This window comes from Cervus elaphus, chromosome 4, assembly GCF_910594005.1.
Source record: "Cervus elaphus chromosome 4, mCerEla1.1, whole genome shotgun sequence".
Lineage (NCBI taxonomy): Eukaryota > Metazoa > Chordata > Mammalia > Artiodactyla > Cervidae > Cervus > Cervus elaphus.
In genome coordinates, this window is record NC_057818.1 from 39,963,875 (window position 1) to 39,977,187 (window position 13,313).

The 13,313-nt window shown below is 42.1% G+C and overlaps 1 non-coding gene across 1 annotated transcript; it reads right to left on the minus strand.

Moving 5' to 3' along the window:
- Positions 1 to 8,935: 8,935 nt before the first annotated feature.
- On the minus strand, positions 8,936 to 9,039 carry LOC122692942. The gene has a single exon (XR_006340754.1). It is a non-coding gene; the product is annotated as a U6 spliceosomal RNA (small nuclear RNA).
- Between the last annotated feature and the right edge of the window lie 4,274 nt (positions 9,040 to 13,313).

The window sequence follows — 13,313 nt, forward strand, 5'->3', positions numbered from 1 at the left end:
CAATTTTGCTGTGAATCTAGAACATCTCTAAAAAAATTTAATCTATTAAAAATATATCCAGGCACTTACCTGGCAGTCCAGTGGTTAAGACTTTGTGCTTCCATTGCCAGGGGTGGAGGTTTCGATACCTGGTCAGGGAACTAAAATCCCTCATGGTATACAGTGCGGCCAAAAGGTTAAAAAAGTTATATTAAAATATGAGGAGTGATTTTTGTGTGATAAAAATAGTTGGATTTCTTGTTCATCAGGTCCTTTTTCTCTACAAATTTCCTTTATAATATATATATTAAATCTTTTTTTCTCGATAACATCAAGTTTAGAACTTTGCTTTTATATCTCCTTTGATATTTAGATTGAATTGCCATGAAATGATGTATTTTGGGTGATACATGCATTCATTCTGATTGAGCACATCCTATGAGCTCAGTGTTGGAGATGTAGAGGTAAATATGGTTCCTACTTTCATGAGTTTACAATTCAGTAGAGGAGGCAATGGAAAACAAAGAAACAATCACACCATAAATGTAACATCACACTTGCAGTTAGTGCCAAGAAGTAAACTATAGTGGGAGCAGACATAGAGCATATTAGGAAAGATTTCCCCAAGGAAGTGATGTTTGCAGTATCATCTTTGGGGTAAGAGTGAGCCTTAGCTAGATGAAGAAGGACCGGGGAGTTCAAGGTGGATGAAAATGCATGTGCAAAAGCCCTAAGATAGCAAGGAGATGGGGATAATCCCAGAATGATGGGAAGATAAGTGGGTCTAGGAAAAAGAAGCCCTACCATGGGCAGTTAGAGAACTCAGGTCTTCTGAGAGAGTGCTAGGGACTTTTTATCTTGAGAGCAGTGGGAAGTCAGTCAAAGATTTTAAGCTAGGGTGAAGGAGATAAGTGTGACATGATCAGAAAATACCTTTGAACAATATGAGTGGTTACAACATGGAGAACAGTTAGAATGAGAGTAGATTTCCAAAGAGATGATTACAAATAGTTCACTCAAGAAGTGATGGTAGCTGGGATTAGGAGGAGGTAGTGGAAATAAAGAGAAGGAAATGGATTCCAGAGATCTATGACAAGTAAATTTGCTAGAACTGGGTGATTGTACTTGAGAGTGAGGGGAGTTGGACTTCGGAATGGCAGAGCGAGGAACATGACAGATCCTCTCCCCCCAAAGCAATAACAAACCTGAAAAAAAAATGATCAAAAACAACCACTTAGGGATTCTGGAAATTGAGCAAAGGGGTACAACAAATTGAGAAGTGTTTATTCAGGAAAAACTACTCAGCATCAGGTATGAGCAGTGAGAGTTTATAACTTCTTGTCTGGGACAGCTCCCACCCTGGGACCCAGTTCTTCTGGCTGGTAGTTCCACCAGAGTTGTTGTTGTTCAGTCACCCAGTCCTGTCTGACTCTTCGAGACCCCCATGGACTACAGCTGGACTAAGCTATAAAATAGCACCCTCATTGCCAGAGGGGACCAATTGGATTTGGAGCAGGACACAGAGGAAACCCAATGCCCAAGGGTTTGTTAAAAAAACAGCAACGATCTTCTCTTTCTCTGTTAGTCCCTCGGTTGTGTCTGATCCTTTGTGACTCTATAGCCCTTCAGGATTCTCATGGGCTATCCCAGGCAAGAATGTTGGAGTGGGTTGCCATGCCCTCCTCCAGGGGATCTTCCCAAGCCAGGGATCGAAACTGGGTCTCCTGCATTGCAAGTAGATTCTTTACTCTCTGAGCCACCAGGGAAAGATCTTGGTGGCAAACAAATAAGGAAGGCAAATACCATAGCTATCCTGAGGGTTTGGGCAAGCAACAGGGCAGTAGATTGGCCAGAAAGTTGATAGTGAAATCAAGAACTGAGACAGGCATAGTGGGTCTTGATGAGCTCCCACAGACGTCTGGTGATCCAGAAGGCCATGTACGTGAACAGCTATTCAGTTGTTTCTAGATTAATACGGAGTGTTAAGTTATCCTGATCAAGGGACAACTCCTAGGAAGCCAGACTTTTAAAGTAATGGGAAAAAAAACAAACCATCCATAGATATCTGGGGCTGCATTTTGTAGGGTAAACAGACTCTACAGAATTAGTCCAGTCAAGTCACTATAAACAACCAAAAGAACAGCAATAGCAACAACCTGTGAGGTAAAAAATCAGAGTTTAGAGTTGCTACGACATATCATATGAAGTGTCCAGCAGCTGCTGCCATCTGGCCTGACTACTAGGGACATGTGAACTCTGTTATGTCTGAGAGGACATAGAGGAGGCAAATGTAAATACAAGATGATTGGAAGAAGCTGGAGAAATAGCTTGAGTATCATCGCAGGTCCCTAAGCTTTTGGGAGCTTCCATTCTAAGGTATCATGTTACCAAAATTCACATGACATATATGTCAACATATCAAATAACTTAAAGTAAGTTTTATATACTTTGAAATTTTCATTGCTGTTTCCTTTCTCCACGTGTGGTTTGGCCATGACTTTTAAGAAGTTTGAGAGTTATTGTGCCACTTACTTAGCACACAGGTCAGATCCACTCATGGTAAAGATAAAGGTGACTGGCAAATTCTTGAAGGGCTTTTTTCTGGTCATATATTAGTGGTTAAGATAGATCTGTGAGGGACTTCCTGGTGGTCCAGTGGCTACGATTCTGTGCTGCCAAGGCAAGGGGTCCAGGTTTGATCCCTGGTCATAGAAGTAGATCCTGCATGCTGCAACTAAAGGATCTTGTATGCCACAACTAAGACCCAGTACAGTCAAATACATATTTTTAAAAATTAAAAAAAAGATAGATCTGTGAGTCAGACTACCTAAGTTTGAATCCCAGATCCACTACCTGATAAATTTTTGAACTTGAGCAAGATATTTAATCTTTCTGGACCCGTTTCCTTCAAAGAAATGAAAAGTTTTCCTTCATGAAAATGAGCATAATATTAAAACTGACCTCATAGGATTGTTGTAAGAATTAAACAGATTAACATGCAAAACACCTAGAATTGGGATTGACATATAATAGGTTCTGTGTAAGTATTAGCTGTCATATTTATTTTCTCTGTGTCGCTTCACACCTGAACCTTCCCATAGTTTGTACAGATGGGAAAGCACAAGTTAGAATTTTTTTTTTAAAGACAGGTAGGGCTTCCCTGGTGGCTCGGTAGTAAAGAATCCACCTGCCAATGCAGGAAATATGAGTTCAATCCCTGATCTGGAAGCCCCCACATGCTGTGGAGCCACTAAGCCTATGGGCCACAACTATTGAGCCTGTGCTCTAGAGCCCGGGACCTGCAACTACTGAGCCCACTACTGAAGCCCTTGGGCCCTAAAGAAGCACTGCAGTGAGAAGCCGGCACACCACAACTAGAGAGTAGCCCCCACTTCTCCACAAGTAGAGAAAGCCTGAGCAGCAATGAAGACCCAGTAGCCAAAAACAAATAAATAAGTAATTTTTTTTTTAAAAAGAGAGAAAAATCATGGTAGACATGACTTGAAGTTGCATGGAAGAGGACAGTTGGAAGTTGGAATATTATCATTGTGCTGGAATGTTCTTTCAATTCTGCCTACATCAGACAAAAATTGTGGCTGCCATTTTCGGACTGTCACTCCATGATGAAAAACCAAAATATACAAACTTGTCCAAATTGTCATTTTTATTAATGAGTATGTGTATTTTGGTCTGATTTATTTGGTACTTGTAAATCACATTTTTTATGAGTTTTAAAACATCAAAATGTGTGAATGTGTTCATATCTTACTTCCTCTTGGAAATGAACATTCACCTCTTGATTAAACTGGGTTGTTTAAGTACTCCCTTGCACATGGAACTATCTAGAACTGTATAAAAAAAAAGTTAAACAAATATGGCCCCTGCCCTCAGAAATGCACAAACATGAAAAGAAACAGGGATATATACCCTTTCCTAGAGTCCACACTTTAGCAAAACCACAGGCCAGGAACACGTTGATCAAATATTTACAAGACACATAACCATTACAGTTAATAATTTTCATGTCAGGTCACACTGACATCTAAGTGAGAACTTAGTGGTAGTTAAAAATCAATAGAACAGTAAATATCAGGAACTTCTATAAGCAATTTTATTGGTCACTTTGACAGATTGGTCATACATAAAATCTGAGAAAACACTACTGTATATATGTGTGTGTACTTAAAACTAAAACTTTATTTTTTTAAATTTATTTTAAAGAAAGGAGACAGCGGTTCCTGGGAGACCCCAGAACAGCTAACATTCACATGCCTTGTAGTTATGGATTATTCCTTTGATGTCAGGCAATATTCATCATCAACTCCACAAGCCCAGGGTCCCTGTGGGTGGGAAAATGCAGGATCAATCTCCAGTCACTCTTTTTTGGTTCTTTCCTCACTCCCTGGGTCCCTTGGCAGCCTCTAATTATGCCATCTCATTTACTAGCTCAGCCTCGACTACCTAATGCTCATTTGAGGGGTCAGGGGCAGGAGAAGAGATGTCCTCTGTGGCACATGCAATAAGGTGCAACACTGGAGTCACCGAGTCTGGTATTTCTCAATATTTGCTCTGTCAGAGACAGGCAGCCAGAGCCGATCTCTTTTTCCAAGGCAGTGAAAACCGTTTTGTAAAGAGAGAGGAAGGAGTCCACCCAGCCTCAGGTCTGGAGGCTAGGAGGTTTGCCTGGCAGTGAGTCCAGCCTTCCTTTGCTCTCACTTGGCAAACTGACCCCTCCCTAAAGCTTCCACTCAAGGTTTCATAAAGCCCTCTCCTTTCCTCTGGGCTCATCCTGAAACTCCTTACAGACCTCCATGGTGGCAATCATCGGTTTCCCAGCCTGTGTCTTACCAGTCTATCCCCATCCCATACCACAGTACTAGTCACATCAAGGGCATTCAACAAATGTCAATAGGACAAAAGTCAACCAAAGTAGGTTTTTTCACTTGATAATCATTGGCCAGAAAACGCAATGGCCTAATTTACCAGAGAGTAAGGGGGTCACTTTGGTCACAGAAGCTCATGATTTTTATTATTTTACTGGCTACCCACTCCAGTACTCTTGTCTGGAAAATTCCATGGATGGAAGAGCCTGGTAGGCTACAGTCCGTGGGATCGCAAAGGGTCGGACACGACTGAGCAGCTTCACTGGTGGTGGGCAGGGAAGCCTGGCGTGCTGCAGTCCATGGCGTCACAAAGAGTCAGGCCCGACTGAGCTGAACTGAACTACCTACCACTTGCGTGTGTGTGCTTAGTCGCTCAGTCATGTCCGACTCTTTGCGACCCCGTTGGCTGTAGCGCGCCAGGCTCCTCTGTCCATGGGGATTCTCCAGGCAAGAATACTGGAGTGGGTTGCTGTGTCCTCTGCCAGAGGATCTTCCAACCCAGGGATTGAACCCAGGTCTCCCACACTGCAGGCGGATTCTTTACCATCTGAGCTACCAGAGAAGCTCAGACTACCACTTAAGTACCATAAATATGGGCTATTCTAGTTGGTATGAAGCAGTGTGGCCTAGCGGGTAAGAATGCAGATTGAATAAGCTAGAATAAGCTGCCTTGGTGTGAGTTTTGACTTTGCCATTAGTAGCTGTGTGACCTTGAGCAAATTCCTTAACGTTTAGGCACCTGGGTTTTCTCATTTGTAAGAGTACATACCTCATGTTGTTGTTGTGAAAATCAGATGAGTTAACAGTTGTAAAGTGTTTGTGTGCTTGCTCGCTTCAGTCATGTCCGACTCTTTTCGACCTGATGGACTGTAGACTGCCAGGTTCCTCTGTCCATGGGGCTACTCCAGGCGAGAATACTGGAGTGGATTGCCTGGCAAAAGGGCTGATACTGTACAAGTACTCAATTGATATTTGTTCATGAGTAAAATTATTATTTTTAAATTCTCAGTACATTGTTAAAGAAGATACTCATACTCTTTTTTTTTTTTTGGTTTTTCTTTCAGCTGCTTAATTTTATTAATTTATTTATTATTATATGATTATATTTTGGCTGTACCATGTGGCACGTCATATCTTAGTTCCCCGAGTAGGGATCAAACCCGAGTCCCCTGCAGTGGAGGTGTGGAGGCTTAAACACTGGAATGCCGGGGAATTTCCCAGTTGCCTAATTTTATGTTCTGGTTAGCTTAGGTATTGAAAATACCACTCTCTGGGTTATTGCTGCATGAGCGTGTGCTAAATTGCTTCAGTGACGTCCGACTGTTTGCAACCCTTTGAACTATAGCTGACCAGGCATCTAAACAATGAACAGAGTTAATATAAGCAAAGAGTTTTGAATGGTGCCTGACACAAGGGCTCCATTTTAGCTGGCATTATATTATTAATTTGTTCATTCAACAAATATTTTCTGAGTGACTATTATGTGCTTTAGCTCAGTTGGTAAGTAATCCACCTGCATGTGGGAGAAGGCGAGGGTGGGATGTTTCGAAAGAACAGCATGTATATTATCTATAGTGAAACAGATCACCAGCCCAGGTGGGATGCATGAGACAAGTGCTCGGGCCTGGTGCACTGGGAAGACCCAGAGGAATCGGGTGGAGAGGGAGGTGGGAGGGGGGATCGGGATGGGGAATACATGTAACTCCATGGCTGATGCATGTCAATGTATGACAAAACCCACTGAAATGTTGTGAAGTAATTAGCCTCCAACTAATAAAAATAAATGAAAAAAAAAATCCACCTGCAATGCAAGAGACCCCAGTTTGATTCCTGGGTGGGGAAGATCCACTGGAGAGGGATAGGCTGATGGTGGTTTAGTCGCCAGGTCATGTCCGACTCTTGCAACCTCATGGACTGTAGCCTGCCAGGCTTTTCTGCCCATGGGATTCTCCAGGCAAGAATACTGGAGTGGGTTGCCATTTCCTTCTCCAGGGGATCTTCCCAACCCAGGAATACAGCCCAGGTCTCCTGAAACTGAGCTGTGAGGGACCCTCATAGCTATGGGATAGGATACCTACTCTAGTATTCTTGGGCTTCTCTGATGGCTCAGCTGGTAAAGAATCTGCCTGCAATGTGGGAGACCTGGGTTCGATCCCTGGGTTGGGAAGATCCCCTGGAGAAGGGAAAGGTTACCCATTCCACTGGTCTGGAGAATTCCATGGACTGTATAGTCCATGGGGTCCCAAAGAGTTGGACATGACTGAGTGACTTTCACTTTCTTTTCATTATGTGCTAGGAACCAGGGATACACTGGGGAACAAAACAGACAAAAATGCTGCTCTCATGAAATCAACATTCCAATGAGACAAAAGGACAATAAATAGAACATGTAAAATTCATATCATATTTCATAGATTTTAGGACACACGTTTTCATGTCTTAATATCTTAGAACTTGGGAGCATCTTGTAACTGATGGCATTTTGCACTTCTAATTGCTGGTGTTTTTTTCTTTCGTACATAAAATGGTAATACATGTTTCATGCAATGGCATCTTAAATTTGATGTTATATGAGAGCATGTTAGGCTTCCTCAGTGGCTCAGTGGTAACGAGTCCATCTGTGATGCTGGAACAGCAGGAGACACAGGTTCAATCCCTTGGTCAGGAAGATCCCCTGGAAAAAGGAATGGCAACCCATTCCAGTATTCTTGCCTGGAGAACCCCATGGACAGAGGATCCTGGTGGGCTAAGTCCATAGGGTCGCAAAGAGTCAGATGTGACCTAAGTGACTTAGCACACACACATGCACGAGAGCATGTTAGATATAATCAATAATATAGAAAAAATAAGGCAGGATGGGGGTAGGGAACTTGGGAAGCTTTGCAACTTAAATATGGCATATACTCTTGTGTCTTTTTATATTCACATAATTTAGAAGTCAAAACCACAATTATTAAGTCAAATAATAGTTTAAAAACCTTGTTTGTGCCAAATGCAATGTAGTATCCTGAATGGGACCCTAGAACAGAGATAGGACTTTGGTGGAAAAAGAGTGAAATCCAAATGAAGTTTGCAAGTATAATTAAGGGCTGAATCAATGATAATTTCTTAATTTTGATGATTATACTGTGGTTATATGTAATAACATTAGCAGGAACTGGGTAAGGGTATAAGAAAAATCTGTACCTTCTTTACAACTTTTTTGTATATTTACTTTTATTGTCAAATAAAAACTTTAACAAAAAATGTTATTAGTGAACTTGAAGCCACTCTGTTTACCAAAAAATAACCGATTTTTTTGGACACAGTTTCTTTGTAAGATATTTTACCCAATAGGCACATTCATTCATGCAAACAGTTCTGGATTACAAGGCTGAAAGGTAGAAAAGACAAGAGTTTCGGGAACCAGAAGTAATAACAGCTGACAATGATCAAATATTTACATGGCTCCAGCATTGGTTAAAGTCCTTTATATGTGTTAATTGACCAGATCTCACTGCAACCCTATGATGTTGGTACTATCATTATTCCCATTTTTACCAATGAAGAAACTGAGGAACAAGGATTAAGTAATTTGCTCAATTTAGGAAATGATGAAACTGTGGTCCAAACCTAGCTGGGGCAGTGGCCCTCAGATGGGGATGAGCTTCGCTTGTTCAAGGACCCAAAGAGCCAGTGTGGCCAAGTTTGGAGAAGTTGGGGGGTGGGGCCTGTATGGTAGGATATAGTGTTTTGTCCACGAAGGATACTTCTGCTTCCTAAAAGAACAACAAACCACCCTTCAGGTGATGTCATCCCATCTGTTTCTGCAAAATTACTGTCAGCGGCATCCTTCTTAGCACAGGTGTTTTGGTTTGGGTTGGTTTTAGCTTTTTATTTTTTTTTTTTGGAGGTAACCTGTTATTATTCTTCCTTAAGAAAAAATTAAGGTGTACTTTACAAGCAGGAAAATTCACTTTTTTAAAAAAAGATTTTTGTAATCAAGAACTTTTTTTTTAAAAGATTTTTTAGTATAGTGCAGGGGAAACAACTGGAAAATCTCAAACAAACCTATGGATTATTATTATTTTTTTTTTAATATGGAATGCTTCACAAATTTGCGTGTCATCCTTGTGCAGGGGCCATGCTCATCTCTGCTTCATCTGAATTTTAGTATATGTGCTGCCTAAGTGAGCTCTGGGTTATTTTTTTTTTTAATTGGAGTAGAAAATTCACTCGTGTGTGTGTGTGTGTATGTGTGTGTATGTACAGTTCTGCAGTCTTTGTCAAATGTGTACAGTCATATAGCCAGCACCACAAAAAAGATATGGACAGAATCCTCCAAAATTCCTACTGGTAGCCACCCCTTCCCCCACTTCCAGCCCCTGGGAAACCACTGAGCTGTTTTCTCTCCCTGTAATTCAACCTTTACAAGAATATCCTACAAATGAAATCATACTATCACTTTTTCAGTCTGGCTTCTTTAACTTATCCTAATGCATTTGAGATTCATTCCTGGTGATGGGTGTATTAGCAGTTCTTACCTTTTTTTGCTCTGTAGTTTCCCTTTATTTGGATGTACTAATATTTGTTTACTAATTCACTAGCTTAAGGACATTTATGCTGTTTCCCATTTTTGACAATTACAAATATACTATAAACATTCACATCCAGAGTTTTGTGTGATATAACTTAAAAAAAATCTTTTCCTGTAATACAGTAGGATGACTTTTAGTGTTGTATGGTTAAGTATGTGGAACTTTATGAAAAAGCATTGTTTTCCAATCCAGAGTACTCATCCTTAAAAAAGAATATCAGTTTTCTTTATAGAATAAAGTTTCTGTTAGTATCACAATGATAAATGTAGTAGGGTTAATGGAACATTAAATATTATCCTGAAAGAGTGTTGAGGTGCTTTTCTTTTTTCTTCATCATATGTGACCTTCATTTGCCTTTTACTCAGAGATGCCCATCTCACAGGGAAGACCAGGAAGTGTTACAGCAGAGGGAGAATCTAAGCTCAGCTCTGACTTCTAAAAAGGATTCTCAAAGTTTATTTTAAAGACATTAGCTGTGAGAACCAGAGTTTTTGATCCTCTTTACTTTATGACAGAAAGGGAAAAGGCTTTTGGCAAATCAAATGAAAGGTCAGGGTTTATCTCTATGCAGTGGATTGAAAAGAGAGACAAGAAGAAAAAGTAAGCTGCCTTTCCCTGAGAAGGGGGTAAGAGTGGGAGGTGAGTGGGGGTGAGGGGTCAAGGAGCCGGGAACTCTGGTTTTCTTTGCCTTTCCCTAACTTTCCTGCAGAAGACTTCCCACATAGAGACTGAACTTGGAGGCCCAGCCTTCAGCTGCCAGTTATTGTTGCTCAGTCACGGAGTCATGTCCAACTCTTTGTGACCCCATGGACTACATACAGTATGGCAGGCTCCCCTGTCCTCCACCATCTCCTGGAGTTTGCTCAAATTCATGTCCATTGACTAACTGATGCCATTTAACCATCTCATCCTCTATCGTCCTGTTTTCCTCCTGCCTTCAATCTTCCCCAGCATCAGGGTCTTTTCCAGTGAGTCAGTTCTTCGCATCAGGTGGCCAAAGTGTTGGAGCGTCAGCTCCAGCATTAGTCCTTCCAATGAATATTCAGGGTTGATTTCATTTAGGATTGACTGGTTTGATCTCCTTGCAGTCCAAGGGACTCTCAAGAGTCTTCTCCAGCACCACAGTTCAAAAGCATCAATTCTTCAGCACTTAGCCTCCTTTATGTTTCAACTCTCACATCCATACATGACTACTGGAAAAACCATAGCTTTGACTCTGTGGACCTTTTTCAGCAAAGTGATGTCTCTGCTTTTTAATGTGCTGTCTAGGTTTGTCATAGCTTCTCTTCCGAGAAGCAAGTGTTTTCTGAATTTCATGGCTGCAGTCACTGCAGTGATTTTAGAGCCCAAGAAAAGAAAATCTATCATTGTTTCCACTTTTTCCTCTTCTATTGCCATGAAGTGCCTGGGATACTCACTAAACCCTGGATATGAGAGGTGGGCCTATTACCTGGGGCAGGGAGAGGGGAGGAGGAAGGCTGGAGGCTGCTTCAGCATGGGTGGGAGGAGCCCAGCCCCAGCACTTGGGAGCCATGCAGTCCAGTCTCCTGGGTGGTGTCCTTCCATGCTGTGACAGTCTATGACTGCCTAATAATTTCTAGAATCAGAGTGGGATATTTAAAAATAAATTAACAGCTTTTCCATTCCCTTTATAAAACCTAGGGTCAGAGTCCTACCACCATAACCACTGATATCATTGTTCCCTCAAACCAGCACATTGCAGAACTCTCAGGTGACAGCCAAGGGAACAGCTCGGTTGGAAGTGCCTTGGGTGAAATGGAGCAGGTTGTGTGTAAAGTCCCTTTGGGGTGGACTCACTTCCTGGGGGAGACTGCGGGGATTTCCCCAGCAGAGCCCCAGTTCTCTACAGACTCAACCACAAGGATATCCTAATTCCCCCTGCATCTCTGTCTGGTCCTCTGGCCTTTGCCCGGCAACTACAGAATGAGGTGATCCTGCTGACCTACCAGCAACAGCATGTGTCCTTTGCAGGTTTTATTTTAGTTTGCGTGGGGTCAGCACTGATGCAGTTGACACTCCTAACTCCTCATGTCTAAAGGCATCTATCGACAGTGAGTTGGAGCTAGAGGAACAGTCTGGGGTGGTGAAACAAATCTTCCTGTCTTAAACCAGTGTCCCTAGTTAGTCCTCTCGGAAGCAAGGCTAAAGCACTTTCTCTCTTACTCCATCTGCTGCCACCCTTCACTTGGCTCACTCAGCCCACTGGCCTGGCCACACCCCGAACACACCAGGTGCCAGCCCACCTCAATGCTTTGCCCTTGCTGTTCTTTCTGCCTGGAATGCCTGTTCTCCTGTCATCCACTGCACTCATTCTCTCTCTTCTTTCCTTTCTCCATTAAATGTCACTGCCTCAGGGAGGGTGTAGGGGGTGGGGAGCTGTTCTAATGATCTTACACAAAATACCACTAGTCTAGTCTCACACTCTGCTTCATTCTTATCAGTGATATTGATGCCTCCTGACATGTTTCTTTGTTCATCGCTTCTCTTGCCCCACAGGAATGTCAATTCCAAGAATGTAGGGGCAGGGCTTGCCTTGTTCCTTCAGTCTCCCCAGTATTAGGTGTGTGCGTGTCTCATAGATACTTATGGAGTGAATTTATTAATTAAAATTGGTTGCAGAGCTCTTGCTGTAGAAGGGCTTTAAGTGACAAGTAGGCACAATGCCCCACCTCTCTCCATGTTTTGGTTCAAACCTGAAGTCCTATTATCCTGACTTGTTCTTTTTTTTAAATTGAAGTGTAGTTGATTTGCAATGCTAGTGTTAGTTTCTGGTATACAGAAAAGTGATTCAGTTATACATATATATTTTTTTCTGTTATGGTTTATTACAGAATATTGAATACAGCTCCCTGTGCTATACATTAGGACCTTGTTGTTTATCTATTTTATGTATAGTAGTTTGTATCAGCTAATCCCAAGCTCCTAGTTTACCCCACCCCACCCTCTTTCACCTTTGGTAACCATATTGTTCTTTTTTATTCTCTCCCTCCCAGTCCTCCCACGGAGAGTGATGTGTACCCTGTGGTGCTGTTCTCAATCACTAGAGACCCCCGTCATGTCTTTGTTTCATCAGAGTCTCACGGGAACCTGATGTTCCCAGACTTGGGTAATTCTCTGTAGTTTGGCCCCTATCGATGGTCTCCTCCCTTTCATGGATCTGAGCAGTGAATCCAGATAAAATTTGCTGGGTTGCATCACCTCTAGCACTTGTTTCCAGGCAGAAGAGCAAAGGAGTGTCCTTGAGGCCTCACTGGGGGATGAGAGCAGCAAACCCTTTAAACTTTGGGACATTTCTGTGCTTCTTGGCTGAGAGAGTTCTTCAGAACTTCAGGCCCATGAAAATGTACTTGGGAGTGGGACTTCCCTGGTGGTTCAGTGGTTAAGACTCTCCCAGTGCAATGCAGTACCCAATGCAGGGGTACCAGGTTCGATCCCTGATCAGGGAATTAGATCCCGTGTGCTGCAATTAAAAAGGTCCCACATGCTGCAGTGAAGATCAGTGATCCCATGTGCCACAACTAAGACCTGGTGCAGCCAAATAGATAAATATTAAAAAAAAAATTCTTGAGACTTTCTAAAACGTTCACAGATATCCAGCATCCCAGTGGATGACCGAATGTCAAGAATACGTGACCCATGGGCAAGAATGAGATTCGGGACTGACATTGTGCGTCATAGAACTGGAAGAAAAACTACCTAACGTAGAACAGCTTCAAAAATTTCTAATAGCTATTTAAATGTCTGTATAATGATTTGCTTAAAGTCTCTCACTAGACTTTAATAATAGTACTCTGAGAGCAGGGTTTGTATCCATCTTCTCGAATCCTGTATCTGTAGAACTTAGAATAGTGCT